Genomic DNA, 16,192 nt, shown 5'->3' on the forward strand with positions numbered 1-16,192 from the left:
GCAAATTTGTATTTGAAAAAAAATAACAAATGGTATGAATCAATTTATATAGAAGAAGAAGAAGAAGAAGATTTTCAAGAAGACACAGAAACACCAACTGGACAAATTGAAAAAGTGGACAAGTCAAAGGAAGAAGAAATTTATGAACATTTTAGCATACATCCTCTTCATTCGAAAGAAGTTATGGGAGACAATATTGATCTCTTTCAGATGAAGAAAGCAAAAGGAACTCCTGTGAGTGTATGGGAGGAGAGCTTGGAAGCTCGATGTTTTCCTCAGCTGTTTCCTAAAGGAAAAGGAGGACGATACGATGAACGTCCAGAACAGATTCCAGCTTCAGAGTATCGGACTACAAGACTATATGCTGAAGATCCCAGATTTCGACAAAGTATTCCTTATTTGTTCCATCTTTTATTTGAAAGCGACTTGTCTGCACTGTCTTATGCAGTAAATCACATTTTAAAAAGTGGAGTACATTTACAAAATGTGTCTGCTAAGGATTTTATGGAGAAAGTGCAGCACCGAGATGATCATTTGGAAACACAACTGATCAATCTGATGGCTTGTCAGCGTGGGACAAATGAATATTGGTACCGACGCCATGGTGAACTAAAATGCATGTTACGGAATTTAGGAACACCAACATGGTTCCTTACCCTAAGCTGTGCCGAGTACGCTTGGGATGATTTACTGGATTTTCTACGAGAGGCCAATTCAAACATTAAAAACATCGAATACAAGACAGCAGGAGAACTGTGCTCATTGGATCCGGTTAATGTTTGCAGATATTTCAATCATAGATTTGAGGCTATGATGTCCTTCATCTGCAATAAAAAAAATCCACCCCTTGGAGAAGTAGTGGATTTCTTTTGGAGAAAAGAGTACCAGGCAAGAGGTGCTCCTCATATTCATATGCTGTTGTGGATCAAGGATGCCCCAAAGTTTGGAACAGATGCTGATGAAGCAGTGTTATCTTACATTCAAGAATATGCAACATGTGCTATACCAAAAAGCACATAAGAGAACAAGTTAAAGGAGCAAGTTTTACGTTTCCAAAGTCATCGGTGTGGAAAATACTGTCGACGGAAATACAAGAGCAAAGAAAAATACTACACTAAATGTCGATTTGGATTTCCTAGACCTGTTCTTTCAAATGGAAGAGTCAACAGTTTTATGTCAGCTGTGAGACATACTATCACAAGAAAATCACCTAAGAATACCTACAACCTTAAAAGAAAAGAAGAATCAAAAAATATAAATGACTACAACCCAGTCATTTTATCCATGTGGAATGCTAACATGGATATACAGTATGTAGCTGACAATTCCATTGCTGTGGCACGATATGTAACGTCTTACATTACGAAATCAGAAAAAACAGAATTGAAGGAAATGTGGGAAGAGATTTCTCACGAGAAGACTGTCAGTAAGAAGCTGTACAGTTTCAGTTTGAAGATGTTATCGCATCGAGAAATTGGATCCTACGAATGTTCAGATAGGTTATCTTCTGCAAGTCTCTACTCGAAGTCAAGAAGAATAATTTGGGCAAGTTTAGGCCTTGCAGCAATGAGAAATCGGGTACTGAAATCTGTAGGAGAAATTGAATATTTGGTCGAGAATGACCCAGAAAGTACAGATATATTGAAAACAAACATGTTGGACACATATTATCCCAAGAGAAGTCAACATCTGGAGAACATGTGTCTCTATGAAGTGCTGCAGAACTACATTTATTCAAGGAAAGCCGCAGAAGACATCAATAATGGAAAATATAAAGTCGTTGGTGAAGAAGGATGTTTGGTGAAGCAAACAAAAGGAAGTTTGATAAATCACCGGAAGCTGAGTTGCGACACTACTGACAAGAAAGAATTTTACTACTTGGCTCTTTTACAGTTGTTTAAACCATGGCGTACAGAGGATGAACTACTGGGAGAATTTCAAAGCTATGAAGATTCATTTAATGCTTGCAAAGACAGCATACAATGCAATACATTCACAACTTATCTGCAAATGTTAAATGAAGAAATTGAACAGGAAACTACAATTGCAGCAGAAATAGCTAGAGACAGTTCTCAGGACAGCCAAAGTTCAGGAACACACAGTCAAGATCCCCTAGGACAACCAATCATTGAAAATGAAGCATCAATAGCCATGAATGAAGTGGAAACGGCTATGAATCAAGCTCAAGAAGAATTTATAGACTTAGAAAATTTGGAAAGACAACTGAATCAAGAGCAGCAACAAATTTATGAAGAGATCAAAAACAAAATTGATCACGGATTTCTACATGTAAAAAAAGAGTGCTCATGCACATCATTTCATCCAATCAGGATGTATGTAAGCGGACAAGCTGGAACTGGAAAAAGTTTCCTAATAAAAGTCATCAGAAGCTACCTACAGCAAAAAACGGATTCTACTTTGTCTTGTGTGGTTACTGCTCCAACTGGGTTAGCAGCATATAACATAAAAGGAATCACCTTACATCGTTTGCTAATGTTACCAGTGGAGCATGAGAACAAAATACAATTCAACAAGCTAACTGGAGAAGCATCCTTGGAAGTTTCAAGAGTATTGAAGAAGATGCAAGTTCTCATTATTGATGAGGTGAGCATGGTATCAAACCTAATGCTTGCCTTTGTGCATTTAAGAATGCAGCAAATTTTGAAGACAGACTATGACATGTTATTTGGTGGAAAACACGTCATAGTTTTTGGAGATCTTTTGCAACTTACTCCAGTTAAAGGACAACCAGTGTTTAATACTGTGACACATGAAGACACGAAGAAGTCATTGGGAAGCATCGGAAATACAAATATTTGGTCCTTCTTTGAGTACAAGGAACTTACTACTAATATGAGGCAAGCAAACGATGAAGAATATGGAAGTATTCTGAAAGATATCAGGATTGGACTACTGACAGAAGTTGGCAAAAAAGCATTACAGAGTCGGCTGCTACATAATTTATTTCCAAAGGAAGAAATAGTTGCAGAGAAGATATACAAGAACATTGCAGAAAACAAAAGTGTCATCTGCTTAATGCCAACTCTACGTGAATGCTCAATATTCAATGAGGAGCTTTTGAAATTGGAAAAGGAAGAGATCAGGAAATTGGAAGCAGTGGACAAAATTGAGGATGGAAGAATTACTGTCACAGTAACAGGCAAACTGAAAAATAAATTGGACTCACTAGAGAAGAACATCTCCAAAACAGCTGGATTAGAAAAAAATCTATATGTTTGCATGAACTGTAGAGTGTTTTTAAGGAGAAATTTGGATGTTGAGAAAGGTTTAGTTAATGGAGCGATGGGAAGAGTTGTGGGTTTTATTAATTACCAGAAAAAAGAAGGAGTTGAATGTTTAAAAATAAAATTTGATCAGATAGATGAAGTTAAAGATATTTGTCGTTGTACAGTTCGTTTTATGCTTGTGAAAGACTTATATGTACGTAGGAAGCAGTTTCCGTTTTCTCTAGCATATGCTGTAACTATTCACAAGTCTCAAGGATTGACTGTAGATTGTGCATTTGTGAACATTGGTTCAACTGTGTTCAAAGAAGGTATGGCATATGTTGCTTTGTCAAGAGTCAAAACATTATCAGGTTTATTCATGATAGACTTTGATGAGTCAAAAGTTAGTGCTGATACAAACTGTGTAAAAGAGTATAATAGATTAAGAAGAAGCTATGCTCCTCATTTAGGTCAGTATCCTGTGTTGGAGAAACGTGTAGTTTCTCGTAAAAGAAAAAATGAGAATATCTGTAGTGAAGATGTAGAGAAGAGGAAAAAAAAGAGGAGTGATGTAATTGCAAGCAAAAAGAAAAAGGAAAATGAAGAACAGGTTGTAGGATGTCATTTTGAAAATAGCTCTGGTGTCAACTGCTACGCAAATGTAGTGCTGAACGTTGCATTTTATCTGGAAAGTTTGCAAGAGCAGATAATAGTAAATCAGGGAAAAAGATTCTGTTCAGAGCTGAGTCTCCTTTTTCAAAAGCTGAGTAAAGATAAAACTCAAATAGAAAGTGCTACTGACATTAGAAAACTTTTAGATGTATGTTCAGGACGAACACAGTTTTCTCAAAATGAACAGCAAGATGCACATGAATTTTTGATGTATTTTCTTCAGGTAGTGGAAGAAGAAGGAGTTCCCATTGACATTTTTTTTGGTCTCTCTTATAAATGGGAACATAGTTGTGATAATTGTTATAATATATGTGGCTCTATTGTTGATAATGAAAGGTTTATTTATTTGACATTGCCAGAGAGTAAAACAGTCACTTTTGCAAAATTAGTTAAAGATGCTAATCATAGCATGAAATGTGGTGAGTGTAATTCTGACATGTTTTCAACATTAATTTTAAAGGAATACGGACAGTATGTAATTTTAATGATGCAACGATGTAGAGCTGATGGTTCAAAATTGGATACTTTAATAAAGAAGTTTACAGGACAGCAATTATCAATTTCAGGAAAAACTTTTTTAACTGTTGCAATAATTTTCCATGATGGACCTACTGTTACTTCTGGACATTACACAGTTTATCTTAAATGTGAAAAAGGCTGGACACTGTGTAATGATTCCCAATTGATTTTCAAACAACGTTTGCCTTTTGATTTAGCAAATTCCTATCTAATCTTCCTGAAACCTAAATTTTAGAGAGACTTGGCAAGATCTGGACAAAACAATTTTACCATTTTACTGGATTACCATTGCAATTTTGTAAAAAAAACATTTTTTAAATTATCATTTGGCCTAATGGAAAGATAACCAATTGTAATGTGGACTTTTTTAATTTTTAATGAAACTTTGAAAAACCAATAATTTAGAGATTATCGGTAACTTCTGCACATTTTAAATTTTGGAATATTATTGGACTGCCATTGGAAATTTTTTCAAAAATGTTTTAAAAAATTACTATTTGGCCATGTGGAAAAGTAACCAATTCTATTGTAGACTTAATAAATTATTCAAAAAATTTTCGTGAACCAAAATGTTACAGAGAATCGGTGAGATCTGGACAAATTAAACTTTAGAATTTTATTGGATTACCGTTGGAAATTTATTCCAAAAAAAAATTTAAAATTACTATTTGGTCTAAAGGAAATGAAATCAGATGTATTTTGGAGTTATTTGAGATATAATATTGTGATTATACTTCTGAAACACACATATCAGACGGTATTTTAAAGAAATAACTATTGGTATTAGATGATATTTTTTTTAAATATTATGCTTTTCTATAATGTTAAGTTTAAGTAAAAAGAGATTCTGGGCTTTTTTATTACAATCTTTGTGATTGTTATTTTTTTTTGCCCGCTGTAAAATGATGAATGCAATTGCTTTCACAATTTATAGTGAAATGCAATATATTCTGAAAACAGCAAAAATAAGGCGAAAATATTTTTGGGAAAAAAATGTAAATGTGTGTACTGTATTATAAAATGTTTTTAAAATATTAATACTTTTTTCTTTTTTTCCAGATAGATATAGAAAATTTTCAAAAACTACAAACATTTTTAAAACTATTTTTTAAAAAAACAAATGAATAAATATTTTTTCAGTGAGTATGGTAAGTCAATAATAATAATTGTAGTCTCTCAAGGACAATGTAATGTGATAAATGATTTTTACGCGTACGGTAAAAAAAAAAAAAAAAAAAAGTTTTTAAAAACATATGTAAAAAAAAGATGAAAGATAAGGTTGGCTCTTAAAAGAACCGTTGTGTTCATGCAGGGACAGAGGAAAGGAAGCATGGGAAAATTATTCAAAGCGACAAATGTGCTGATCTATTTTGTTGTTCACTAGGGAAACACTGGTCTCCCTATGGCAAATTAGATCTTTACAAAATGTGCAATGAATATCAACCTTCCGAAATCGAGGGTTCATTTCCAGAGGGCCAGCAAAAGGAGATTCTCCCCCCACAGATGAAGGGCTCACCTGACCTGCAGAAGAAGGAGTCAGCCCTGCAGATGATGGTTCAGGCTGAGCTACTGTGGATGTACTGGCTCGTCTTTCTGAAGAGTTACCTCCAAAAAGATGACCATGTGTCCTTCTGTGTACATCCTTGAGGTGTCTCTTCATGGTGTGATTCCCAAAGGAATACTTCCTGTTAGGATTACCTCTAGAAAGTACACGCTGACACAGCTTACAAGTCACTAAGGGTGCATTTACCTTTTGCTGGCCTTCAGGAAAAGTAAAATAATCCCATACATAAGAGGGCTTTTGTTTCCTCGATCTCTGCCTCAAGACAGTGCTGCTAGTGCTAGCCTCACTCTCAGAAGAGCTCTGCTGTTCTGCCATCGTATCCCAAAGACAAACCAGCTCCTTCTCCCAAGGGATCACAAGCAGAAATGAGGGGAATGGGTGTGGTGTAGGAGAGTTCTAGAACTGAAAGTAGTTTCAACCAATCAAAAGTTGTGTTTCATGATCACATGACCTACCGTACGCTTACGGTACGCTTACGGTACGCTTACGGCAAAAGTGCGCATGCGCGTAAAAAAGACACGCGCTTGCGCGCATGCGCATAACAGTCACTACCCGACACTTCCGCGTAACGTGCGCGTGTGGCGTAAGCGCGCACGCGTCCCACGCGCAGTACGCGCGGCAACGCAAAGTGCGTAACTATACGCAAGCAGCGTAGATAGATTACGGACGTTGCGTAAACCGTACGCTTACCGTAAGCTTACGGTACGCGTACTAAAAAAAATATTTTTTTTTAAAAAAAAGTACCGCAAATAAATTTTACATGTTTATTTTTAAAAATATATTTAAAAAAACATATTAAAGAATTTTAAAAATTTAATCATAGTCTTTATAAAAGGTAAGATAATTAAATTAAAAATATGTTAGAAAAAAAAAAAAATTAGCATTTAAAAAACCTTGCAAATTCACTGAAAAAAACATGGGTTTCACACACGTTATAGTTAGGAATTAGCATTTAAAAAACCTTAGAAATTCAGTGAAAAAACCATAGGTTTCACACACGTTATAAATAGGAATAAGCATTTAAAAAACCTTAGAAATTCAGTGAAAAAACCATAGGTTTCACACATGTTATAGTTAGCTGGACATTTTACTCGTAAAAAACCAATGAAATTGCCCCGTTATAGTTAGTTCAGCTAACTATAACTCGCGCGCCCGCAATGCACTGCTGATGACGTCACATATTACATCACTCATGACATGGTCAGTGACATCACTCATGACATCACTGATGACATCTCAAATGACATCACTGATGACATCACTGATGACATCATCCTTGTAATAGAGTGGTAGACCTCCTCTCACCCTAATATAACCTTTGACACACACATTCAAAAAAAGAGACTAAAATTTACAAAACAATGGACATACCAATACCAGTTACAACAACCTCTTCAGTAATTCTAAGATCCACATACACATCCACTCATTCACCAACAGTCCAATACAGTCACTCATACATGTACTCACTCATCATATGTACTCATATACCTATACATCCTGTTACACAATGCCACTCATGCATAGAGTTACTCACACACATAGTCACTCGTGCTAATAAAGAATCAAACATACATTTACTTGCATATACAGTTATACACACACCACCATACTTACTTCTACGGAAACTTACACATACTTAGTCTTTTAAACAATCACTTATAGAAACACATACTTATTCATACAGGAACTCTTCCAATCTCTCACCCTTGCATATACTCACATATATACACCAATAGTCACATATACTAGTTTAAAACATATGTAGTTACTCATAAAGACACTATTGAGACAGTCATTCACTCACTAACACACCCATACACACACTCATCCACCCATGCAGTCCTGCACACATGGTCTGTTCAACACATACAAACAGTGAGTCACTCATTCATGCACCTATGCACTACGTAATACCCCCCACCGAACCATGCAGACACTCAGACTGATACTCAAAAAACCAACTAATAACCTATATAGACACCCATGTAGCTACTCACCAACCCATGCAGCCACTTATACACAAAGTGAGAGACTGATACAGATATATACATATTTAAACATTACTCACTAAGCCATGTATTCACTAAGATACACTTAATCAGTCAGTTAAACAATCAATTTTTCAAAAACAAATCATCCATTTAGACACTTATATACCCATTTATTCTTCCATCGACCTTGAGATATACATAAATAAAACATATTTAATTTTCAGAAAAACACACATTCACTGGATGATGTCATCAGTGATGTCATCAGTGATGTCATTTGAGATGTCATCAGTGATGTCATGAGTGATGTCACTGACCATGTCATGAGTTATGTAATATGTGACGTCATCAGCAGTGCATTGCGGGCGCGCGAGTTATAGTTAGCTGAACTAACTATAACGGGGCAATTTCATTGGTTTTTTACGAGTAAAATGTCCAGCTAACTATAACATGTGTGAAACCTATGGTTTTTTCACTGAATTTCTAAGGTTTTTTAAATGCTAATTCCTAACTATAACGTGTGTGAAACCTATGGTTTTTTCACTGAATTTCTAAGGTTTTTTAAATGCTAATTCCTAACTATAACGTGTGTGAAACCCATGGTTTTTTCAGTGAATATATATATATATATATATATATATATATATATATATATATATATATTACCTACTTGCAGTCACCAGTAGGTAGTTTGAGTTTGAGTTTTGAGTTTTAAATTATTTATAAAGCGCACGTACACCTGGCGGTTTCATGGCGCTACAGTACACTGAGTCCTTGAGAGGCAAATGAAAGCAGGGGAGGGACTTGATTTATTGGGGAAAGGCTTTGGAGAATAGGTAGGTTTTCAAAGCCTTTCTAAAGAGGGAGTATTGGGTGAAACATCTGAGATGGGCTGGGAGGGAGTTCCAGAAAATGGGAGCAAGGGTAGAAAATGTTGAGCCTCCCCATTTTTTTCGGCAGAATCGGGGAATTAACAACAGGTGTTGAGAAGAAGAACGTAGTTCCCTAGCAGGGACATAGAGTTTGATCTCTGAAGAGATAAAAGCAGGGGCAGAGCCTAGCTGAGCTAGGAAAGTGAGGCAGCCCACCTTGAACTGAGAGCGTTCACGAATGGGGAGCCAGTGCAAGGATTTTAGGAGGGGAGTGACGTGGTGGGATTTGGAGAAGTTATAAACCAAGTGGGCAGCTTGGTTCTGGACCAGCTGTAGCCGTCGTACGTTATAGGCAGGCATGCTGTGGTAGAGGGCATTGGCGTAGTCCAGCCGAGAGACGACCATAGCTAGTACAATAAGTTTTAGGGCCGTGAAAGAGAAGAAGCGGGAAGCCTTGCGAATGGTTCGAAGAGATAGAAAGGAGGAAGAAACCACCGAACTCACCTGGGAGTGCAAAGTGAGTTGGTCATTGAGTTTAATGCCAAGGGTTTTAACGGAGGGGGAAGGGGGAGGAGGAGGCCCAAGAGAGGAGGGCCAAAAGAGGGGGGACCAGGGACTGGAGGAACCACCTGTCAAGACCAACTCTGTTTTATCAGGGTTTAGTTTTAAGTGGTTGTGATTCATCCAGTCCCGGATGAAGAGCATTGTAGATTGGAAGTTAGATTTAGAATTAGGGGATTGAGATAGAGAGAAGATGAGCTGGAGGTCATCCGCATAGTTATATACGGAGACCTCCATTTGCTGAAGAGCAAAGATGAGGGGAGCTATGTACAGATTGAAAAGTAATGGGGAAAGGGAGGAGCCTTGAGGAACCCCACATAACACTTTCCGTGGTTCGGCCGAGAAATCGCCCAGACGCACCGCTTGGGTGCGATCGCTAAGGAAGGAGGACAACCAGACCAAGGCCGAGCCGCCGATCCCCGCTGCCCTGACACGGGAAAGTAAGATGGAGTGATCCACCGTGTCAAAGGCGGCGTAGAGGTCGAGTAGGACCAAGGCCTGGGGAAGATCAGTGTCCAATCCCTCTCTGAGGTTGTCAAGTACTGAAAGCACGACTGACTCGGTGGAGTGGGCTGGGCGAAAGCCGGCCTGGCGGGGGGCTAAAACTCGGTTTTCTTCCACGTAGGTGGTGAGTGCTTTGGTGACATGTCGCTCCAAAACTTTCCCTAGAAAGGGAAGCAGAGAAATGGGGCGATAGTTGGCGGGGACAGAGAGGTCCACGCCCGGTTTTTTGAGAATAGGAAAAATTATAGCAGTTTTGAGAGTAGGGGTAACAATGCCCTGAGATAGGGAGCAGTTGAGAAAAGTAAGCGGGGGTAGTGGGCAATTAATGCAAATGTAACAGAGAATATGGGCAGGGCACGGGTCAAGTGGAGATCCAGATTTAACCAGAGGGAGGAGGGAGGGAAAGGATTCCTCTGTTAGAGGAGGGAAAGAGTCAAAACAGGCCAATGTGGAGGGACAGGGCGGGATGAGAAAAGAGGGAGAGGGAGGGGGAATATTGGCTTTAATTGTAGCTATTTTTTCCAAGAAGAAAGAGTTCAAGGAGTCACAGAGAGATTGTGATGGGGAAGGTTTGAGAGTGGTTCTATCAGAGTAAGCGAGTTTGTTGATAATAGAGAAAATGTCTCTGGGCTTGTTCTCAGCCACTAGGATTTTGGAGGAAAAGTCGTCCTTTTTGGTGGACAGAATAGATTTTTTATATTGCAACAAGAGGGAGGTGTACTGGGCTTTAAGGATGGGACAGTACTGTCGTCTCCAGCCTCGTTCAGCATGACGAACTGAAAGCTTTAACGCCTTCAGTTCATCATTGAACCAAAGATTGGAGTCGTTCGTCCGTCTAGAGGAGACTCGCCTGAGTGGGGCGATGGAGTCACAGGCTGATATTATCCAGGTGTTAATGGAATTGGCTTGTTCTGAAGTAGACAGACCCGATAGGTCTGGACTGGAGGAAGAGAGAGAGGTGGCTAGAATAGCCATATCTGCCCGACCCCAGGATCGTACCCATATGTTTTTAGGGTGCGCGGGCTTGGTAGGAGGGCCTAGTTGAGAAGAAAAGGAAATCAGGGAGTGATCAGACCAGTGGCAGGGGGAAATGGATAGGGACATGATGGGGCAGTTCAGAGACCAAATCTGGTCGAGAATGTGACCTTGAGTGTGCGTAGGGGAGTGGACATGTGAAATGAAGTTAAGGGAGCGTAAGGTTTCGGAAAATTCTTTAGAAGTGGAACATTCGGCCGAGTGGGAGGGCCAAAAGTTGAAGTCGCCTAACACCAAGATGGAAGAGTTGTTAACTGCTAGGGTGGCCACAAGCTCCTAAAACCCAGCAAGAAAGTTTTGAGAGGGTAGGGGAGGGCGATACATGAGCAAACAAGTAAGAGGTACGTTAAGGGAAAGTGAGCGAACGACTAGGAAATCAGTTATAGTTATAGTTTGGACCTATTTTCCATAGGAAATCCGCAACATTCTATTTGGAATAACGTTGGCGTCGATTGATGAATCTTCGCGAAATTTTTCAAACTTTTGGCCAGCTCCGGTCCGCTCCTATCCTGAAAATTTCATGGTGATTCGTCAAGCGGGGGCCGAGAAAAAAGGGGGGTCCCAAAACACGTTTTCCCCATGCATTTTCCCATAGGACCTGTTGACGCAGCTACAGCCCGAAGTGCTGAATGGAATTACACCAAATTTGGCAAAGAGGTAGTCCTCAGTTTAGACTCGTGCCTTTTGCTTAAATGGTGTAAATCCATTCTGTAGTTCCTGAGAAAATCAAAAGTAAAATCACATATATAGCTGGGCGGAGCCTAACCACACTTCTCATCGTGAGATCTGATTGGCTGTCAGCACTTTATCCAAGAAGTGTTGGCAGCCATCTTGGGACCAATATACATGATAGCGCCTCATTAAAAAGCATTGCAGTTAATAGAAGGTTTTAAGACTTTAGTTACATTATAAATCATTTGTTGATGGTACCATACCCATTTTAGGAATTGTGGTGTGTTCTAAGGTGATTTTACCATGTGAAAAAGCCTTCTGCTGTGATATCATGAATCATGTTTGAGAGAAAACTATTTTCTCATGCTTTTCCCACAGAGGTTTGGAAGGTGATATATAAGCTAAACTGAGAGCATATTTTCTGTAAATTCACATTATCTTTCTCAGTCATGTGAGAATGAAGTCTGACATTCTCAGTAAAACATGTACATCCAACAAGGGCAGAGACTGTCAGTTGATTCCTTTGTGTTCTACTGCAGCTTCCCAGAGTGTTCTAAAGAACAACTAGAGCGCTAACAGTCCTACTTATGACAAATGTATGGCACACCTGAAGCCATCTTGGTTGGAATAAAGTGGTAACTCTTAAAACATTTAATTTAAAAAGGAACAAAATGAGGGGGTTCATTTTGCCATAGAAAGTATGATTAGTGCTGCAGAAAGAAAAATTAGGGCACATTTTGAGTGACTTCTCAAATCCTCTTCTATTTCATAAAAGAATTCTGACATGCAGACTGAAACATGCACTTTCAATACCAGCAGCAGGCTTCCCTGGTGACCAATAGCTTTACTACAGTGATCTAATAAGCAACTAGAGTGCTAACATTCTGAATTTATGGCAAATGTGTGACACATCTGAATGCCTTCTTGATGGAATCAAAGTAAAAAACTGAAAGTATTTCCTACTGAGGAGACTGTAGTAAATGAGGAAATTAGGAAACATCATAACAAATAAGTCTCGCAAAATGGCCACCAGAGACAAAAGAGCCCAAATGTAGCCCAAATATCACCCAGATGTAGCCCAAGTATAGCCCAATGACAGAATGTCCCAGAGTGTTCTAACGAACAACTAGAGCACTAACAGTCTTACTTATGACAAAAGTATGGCACACCTGAAGCCATCTTGATTGGAATAAAGTGGTAACACTTAAAACATTTAATTTACAAAGGAACAAAATAAGGGGGATCATTTTGCCATAGAAATTATGATTAGTGCTGCAGAAAGAAAAATTAGGGCACATTTTGACTTCTCAAATCCTCTTCTATTTCATAAAAAAGTTCTGACATGCAGACTGAAACGTGCACTTTGAATACCAGCAGCAGACTTCCCTGATTTATTTTTTATTTTTTTATTTTAGCGATTTCTAGAGCGCCTGGTGACCCAAGGGCATCCCCGCGCTATGTGACTTGAGGTCCTGTAGAGGGGAAGGAGAGGGAAGGGAGAGCGACAGAAGGAATTTATTTAGGAAATAGGTAGGTCTTTAGTTTCTTGCGGAAGACCAGATAGTTGGGTTCTAGTCTGAGGGAGCGGGGGAGTGCGTTCCAGCCCTTCGCCGCTTGAACGGAGAATTGTCGACCTCCTGTACGGGTTCTTTTGAATCTAGGGGTGCTGGCAAGGTTCTCATTCTGCGATCGTAGGGATCTGGTTGCTATGTAGGGAGTGATCATTTTACTAAGGATCGCTGGACCGGATCCGTTGAACAGCTTGTATGTTGTACACATTGCTTTGAATTGCACCCTCTGGCGTACCGGGAGCCAGTGAAGGGCTCTGAGGGCCGGCTTGGCGGACGTTCTGGAGGGGGTGTTAGTGAGCATGCGTGCCGCCGCGTTCTGTGTCCGCTGGAGTTTCGTGATGGTGGACTCGGGGGCTCCTAGATAAACCAGGTTGCTGTAGTCCAGGCGGGACAGCACTACTCCCTGGATGAGTAGCTTCCTGGAAGTAGGTGGCAGTAAGGGCAGGATTTTGCGGGTCGTGCGCATGAGCCCGAAGCAGGTGCCAGAGATTTTAGTGGCTTGAGTTTTCATCGTGAGCTGCGGTTCGAGCCACACCCCGAGTGTCTTGATTTCACGTTTTGGGGGGGGGATTTCTCCGAACACATCGGGCCAGAGTGTTGGAGGGATGGTCGTCCATTGCTTTCCTAGCAGCATCACTTCCGTCTTTGTCCCGTTCAGTTTTAGTGATGAGTTATTCATCCAGTTATGAATTCCTATGAGGCAGTTAGTCAGATTTTCTGGATGGTCAGTCAACTGGGACAAGGAGACGACTAGTTGGGTATCGTCAGCGTAGCTCACCATTTTTATATTAAATGGTGTTACCACGTCCTCGAGTGGGGCCATATAAACGTTAAAAAGCGTCGGGCTAAGGGAGGAGCCCTGGGGGACGCCGCTTGTGAGTGGGAGGGTAGATGAATGATGATTGTCATCCCACACTTGGAAAGTGCGCCCTGAAAGGAAGGATTCAACCCATTTGATTGCTGTCTCGGTAAGTCCTGCAACGGCCAGTCTATGCAGAAGGATACGGTGGTTGACCGTATCAAAGGCTGCGCTCAGGTCCAGGAGGATCACTGCCACTGATCCTCCTGAATCCAGTATGCCCCTTGCCTCCTCGATGACTGCGAGGAGTGCAGTGTCTGTTCCATGGCCCGGGCGAAATCCAGTTTGGGATTGTCGAAGCAGGTGGTTGGTTTCAAGGAACTGGGATAATTGGGTGTTTACCAGTTTCTCAGTGACTTTGCTGATACCAGGGAGTAGAGATATTGGTCTGTAGTTAGACAGGTCCGATGGGTCTAGCTGAGGTTTTTTTAAGAGTGCTTTAACCACAGCACTCTTCCAGCTGTCGGGAACGGTTCCGTGGGCGAGCGAGCTGTTGATGAGGTCCGTAACGGTGGGTACGATTACTGAAGCAATGGTCTTGAGGAACCTTATTGGTGCTGGGTCCAAGGGAGACCCACTTTTCATTTTCATAAGGGTTTGCTCAACCTCTAGGGGGGTGACTTGTCGGAATGTTGGTAGAGTGGGGCGTAGGTTACTTTCAGCCTGGTTGAAGAGTATACGGCTTTCCGTATGACTGGGGGGTCCGGGGGGTGGGAGGGAGACCAGGATGCGGGTGATTTTATCGTTGAAGAAGTTCGCTAGCTCATTGCTTCTATCAACTTTAGGGGTGTTCGAGGGGGAGGTGATGGGGACCTTGGTCAGCTCCTTTACGATTAAAAAGGATTCTCGGGCTGAGTTAGATGCTTCTTGTATCCTCGTATCAAAGTATGAAGCTTTAGCTAGTTTGATGGCCTTTTTATAGAGTTTGACCGTGGACTGGTAGGCCTCTTTGTTGGCGTGTTGCCAGTTTTTTCTCCATAGTCGTTCGGCTATTTTACAATTTTTACGGTGTATTCTGAGATCCGCTGTATACCATGGAGCTGAGCCAGGTTTACCGTTTTTGTCTTCCCTAGTTCTAAGTGGGAGTACTAAGTCTAGGGAGGAGGTGATCCAGTCCCTGAAACTTCTATCCGCCGTGTCCGGGTCCTCTGCGTGTGCAGGGGTGGTGCTTTCAAGGGTCTTGGCCCATTCTTCCATGGGGAGTCTGGACCAGGTCCTGTCCTTACTATAGGTGGGGGGTATTCGGTGTTTCCTGAAGATACCAGGTAATTGGAAGGGGACAAGGAAGTGGTCTGTCCAAGGGAGGGGAAGGGCCTCCTTCGCTAGCATCGAGGGAGAGCTGGTAAATACCGGGTCCAAAAGATGGCCCTTGATGTGGGTGGTTCCGGAATTTAGTAGGCGGATGTCGAGGGCCGCTAGGTCTTGGATCAGATCATTGGCTACCGAGTTTGTCGGGTCTTCTAGATGGATGTTCAGGTCCCCGACTATCATAAAATTTGATAGGGAATGGGCCTGGGTTGTAACTACGTCTAGAAGGGAACAGGTGAAAGGACCTGGGAGGCCGGGAGGGCGGTAAACAAGGAGTCCTGTTAGTGAATTGGTTGGGTTGAGTTTAAAAGCGAAATGCATACTTTCTGCATCGATAATCTGCGCATTGTGGGTTTTGCAGAGGAGATGTTCTCGGTGGATAATGGCTACACCGCCACCTCTGCCTAGAGGGCGGGGTAGGGACTGAATACAGTAGCCCCGTGGTGTTGCTAGAACCATGTCTGATTGAGAGTGTGGACCGAGCCATGTTTCCGTGAGGAAGAGTATATCTATCTCCTGATCTTCTAGGAGATGGGTAATCTGTGACGCATGTTTCGGAAGTGAGCGACAGTTCAGTAAGGCAAGTTTAAGGGTGGCAGGTTTGATGGGTTTTGTATGGAGCGTGAGCTGGGCTGGCTTGCAAAGCGAGCAGTGAGTGAAAGGTCCATTAAAGTCATGGATGTAGTCACAGGAAGGGGTGGGGGGTCTAAGGCTTAGTAGTTCTCTACGAGAGTAGCTTGCATAAGGGTGGGATGTTACAGGCAGGGGTTCTGGCCCTGGGCCCGGTCGTGATGAGCAGTAGCTTTACTACAGTGATCTAATAGGCAACTAGAG

Source organism: Triturus cristatus, chromosome 4_1, assembly GCF_964204655.1.
Source record: "Triturus cristatus chromosome 4_1, aTriCri1.1, whole genome shotgun sequence".
NCBI lineage: Eukaryota > Metazoa > Chordata > Amphibia > Caudata > Salamandridae > Triturus > Triturus cristatus.